This window comes from Mesoplodon densirostris, chromosome 19 (genome assembly GCF_025265405.1).
Source record: "Mesoplodon densirostris isolate mMesDen1 chromosome 19, mMesDen1 primary haplotype, whole genome shotgun sequence".
Lineage (NCBI taxonomy): Eukaryota > Metazoa > Chordata > Mammalia > Artiodactyla > Ziphiidae > Mesoplodon > Mesoplodon densirostris.
The window spans coordinates 17,500,402-17,504,393 of NC_082679.1; the positions used below are offsets into that span (position 1 = coordinate 17,500,402).

The 3,992-nt window shown below is 47.4% G+C and overlaps 1 long non-coding RNA gene across 1 annotated transcript; it reads left to right on the forward strand.

The window, feature by feature from the left end:
* Window positions 1-398: 398 nt before the first annotated feature.
* LOC132480539 (uncharacterized) lies at window positions 399-3,581 on the forward strand. Its single transcript, XR_009530654.1, has 2 exons — window positions 399-592; window positions 2,882-3,581. It is a non-coding gene; the product is annotated as an uncharacterized LOC132480539 (long non-coding RNA).
* Window positions 3,582-3,992: the final 411 nt, after the last annotated feature.

Below are 3,992 nucleotides of genomic sequence, written 5' to 3' on the forward strand. Positions count from 1 at the left end.
TCTCCGCCTGGGGTCGCCTGAGCGCTGCGGCTTACAGGGCTGCTCGGGATGATGTGGGGGGAGGGGGAAGAAGCAGCTGCGCCGCGGCTGCTTGCGGCCAGAGCCCGAGGCGGGGTCGGTTTCTTGGCAACGGGACCCCTCTCGGGTCGCGCCCGCCCCCTTCTTGGTCGGTCTCCCCTCCCCCATTGAAGCTCCGCGGAGTCAGAGCCCCGGGACCCGAGGCGGAGCCCAGGTGTGGCCTGGGGGGTGCGACCGGCGTGGGAGGGGTGACCCCAGGGCTGCCCAGCTGCGGGCCGGCGTTTGTCCGGCGGGGCTGCGCTGGGGGCAGGGGACCCGGAGGGCCCGAGGTGGGGGCGACAAGTCTGTTTCCGCCCGGCCTCCGCCTGCTCCGGCTAAAACGAGTCTTTCCGGTGGGGCTGCCCAGCCGGGTCCGCCCTCCCCAGCCTCCCGGAACCCGCCCGGAAACGTGCAGTACCCCGCCCGGGCCGAGGGCGAGAGCAGGCAGGTGGGTGGAGCGCTTGGAGAGGCGGGAGAGCCCGGGTCCTGGGTTCCAGCCCGGGCCGCGAGCCCCGGCGCCCCTCTTTCCGATCCGGTGAGTCCCCAGGGCCACACTGACAGACGGTTTTGGAAAAGCTTCCCGGGTGATTCTGGGAATCGAGGGTCCAGTCTAACCTTATTACTTTACAGCCGGGAAAACGGAGGCACAGACTGTCCCAAGGCCGCACCAAGAGTTAGCAAACCACAAGGAAGCCAAGGGAAAGCCTACGGGGAGAGGCCCGACAGAGGCCGGGATTTTTTCCAGGCCCTGAGTCCTGGGGGTCTGGAGTAGACAAGAGGGGCGAGGAAGGCCTGGGCGCCCGCTGCCCCGCCAGCTTCCCCGGGGGGGGGGGTGGACCGAGCTGGATCACCGCGACGGCCCCCGGCCTCACGAAATTAATGAGGAAGATGCCTTTCCTCAGTCGAGGAGCAGAGATTCCGTTTAACCTCTGCAGACAGTAAGACAGGGACCACTCTCCCTCCCAGTCTGGCGCCAGCAGGTACCCGAGGGCATGTCAACACGAGCCAGGAACTGGAGGCGAAGCATCCTTCATTTCCTCTGCAGCGGTGGAACAAGTGAGGTCTCTGATTGCCAGAGTCTGGTTTTTCAAAATCGTAGCATGCTGGCACCGAAAGCGGGGGTACCCTGAAGGATTCTTTTATCTGCTTAACCTTGAGTCAGACTTGCAATCAGCATTTGATCTAAAAGCTTGGTCAGTTTCTCAAAATGCAAAATCAATCGCCGATTTTACTTTTTTACTTGGCATTTCCTTGGGATAGTCTCGGTTCTGAGGATGAAAGATTATAAACTATTGTCTTAAATTCTGTCCTGATTAGCATCTTTCCTCAATTCAGGATTTCCCTGGAGCCAGATCTTTGCAGCTTCAGGATTATGACTTTTTTAAAATATAAGTTTGATGAATTTTTATCGGTTCCCTAAATTAGAAACTCCCTTAATTACAGGAGAAAACATTTTCAAAGAGAAAGGGTAGACCTTTAGAACAAACCCGGGAGCAATGCTTCTAAAGAAAATCTCAGGGCAGGCAGGTCCTCAGAACCAAGTGAGATGGTCTTTTCTGCAGCCGTCAGGCCCACCGTCTTTCAGTTAACTTGACTAAAAAATAAAGAATAAATGAAGGTTTGCTTAAAGCTGTTCATCCTCCTGCAGAGGATTCTAACTTGAGAGAAAGCATGGTCTTGGTTAAATTGTTTTAAAGTTGGGCTTGGGTGGCCAGATGGTAGATGAGGGGAAATTTCCCCTTGTAAAAGTATTTCCAGTTAATAAATGAAGAAAGAATGATAGATAGAACATCACCATTTTGTATTCCTAATTAATTAATGGATCTAGGCATGATCAGCTATGGCTACTAAGTCTTGAAAAGAGAGAACCCACATGATGTGCTAATGTGAAAAACTCAGCACAAACTCTGAAGTCATCTTGACGCTCCTTACAGCCCTGCCCCCACACAAATCAAAGCTACATCTGATCAAGCCTCATCTGTATCAACAATACTACAGGAATATAATAAAAACTATCCACATCTTGTGAAACTACAAATGACTCAGTTCTTTAATAATTAATTGCAAGGAAAATATTGCGTTTAGATTCTAAATCAAATAAATGGTAAAAAAAAAAAAGTGACATTCACAGGACACTTGTAAATTTGAACACCAATGTGGTATTTGATATTTAAAAAGTATTACATTATTTCAGAATGATAATATTATGGTTAATTTTTAAGTATTTAAAAATATTTTAACATTTTCAATGTATTTTGGAAATATGTGCTAAAATATTTACAGATGATATGATATCTAGATTTTATCTCTAAATAGTTTTATGTAGGACTTCCCTGGTGGCACAGTGGTTAAGAATCCGCCTGCCAATGCAGGGGACACAGGATCAATCCCTGGTCCGGGAAGATCCCACATTGCAGCAGAGCAACCAAGCCTGTGTGCCACAACTACTGAGCCTGCGCCCTAGAGCCCATGAGCCACAACTACTGAGCCTGTGTGCCACAACTACTGAAGCCCGCGCGGCTAGAGCCCATGTTCCGCAACAAGAGAAGCCACCTCAATGAGAAGCCCGTGCACCACAATGAAGAGCAGCCCCCGCTCACTGCAACTAGAGAAAGTCCGCGTGCAGCAACGAAGACCCAACGCAGCCAAAAATAAATAAATTTATTTAAAAAAAAGAATCTAAATAGGTTTATGTAGCAGTAAGGAAAGTAGGTGGAGGTATAGATGGAAACAAGGTTGAATATTAGTAGTGAGTATATGGTGGTTCATTTTATTATTCTTTTTTTTTAATGTTTAAATTTTTTTTATCTTTTACTTTTTGCAGGGTGTTTTCAAACTTGGGAACCTGCCTTGAAGCCTGACTAAATTGTCCGGGTTGGAGCTCAGGATGACTGGCCCATGTCTTGCTCTGTGAAATTACACATGTCATTTCTCACTTGTCCGTTCAAGAAACACCGTGGAGGACCTTCTGTCTGCTTGAGATTTTGAAATTATGGAGCTGACACTTCAGATTAGAAAATAACAAAGAAGGAAGCCACCAAATGGAAGCATGGAAGGCTTTGCAGAAGAATTGATGTTTGATATGGGTTCTGACAGATGAAAAGGAGCTCCCTGGGTGGTGTCAGTTCATCTTCTATAAGATAAGGTGGTTAGACTAGGTCTACATGGAGGACCCATTTAATCCTAATAGATTCTGTGGTTATAACCTGCCCGTAATCAACTTTTTCTTCTCTGTGTGTCCCTCCAGGGAGTTGAGAGACCACCATGGACTTTCTGTCATCATTCTTTATTTTGTTAGCTGAAGCAATCCAAATTGAGCTGCTGGTCTTGAGTCTCCCAGTTGTGTTTGGAGGCCAAAGCATCATCATGTTAACCAGTCTGTAACCTTCTTAGGGAATGGTCTCTTGGGCTCATAGATTTATTTCCATCCATCTAGTTCCCAAGGCATTTTACTTAGTAACTGTAGCTATACCAAGCTATACCAAGGCCCAGCCTTGGTAATAAAGCCCATTTGCTCATCAAAACATGGGTGCCTGTAGTCGATACCCTCAGCCTTCCCAACTGCTTTTTTCTTCCCTCTCTTCCTGTAGGACATGCAGTTCAATATTCAGCATGCATCCTGGCCTTCGGGTTAATTGTTCATGCTGATACTCTGCCAAACAGGTCGAACTTTGTGCTTTGATGGCCTTTTCACCCATGTGACATGAACCATCTGTTGGAGGAAAGCTTAAAACAGCAATTGTCATTTGACAAGTAGTTGGCAGTATCACATCTCTGTTATGGAAAATTATTTTTCTGTTTTCATCTTCTCAGTTTTTGTGGATGTTTGTACTTTAAAAGGACAATTTCTGAAACTTCTGGAGAAGTAAGATAAGACTGTTTAAATTTGGTTGCTGTATGTTTGTTGAATGAGTTTGCCTGGGCTATCATGCTGA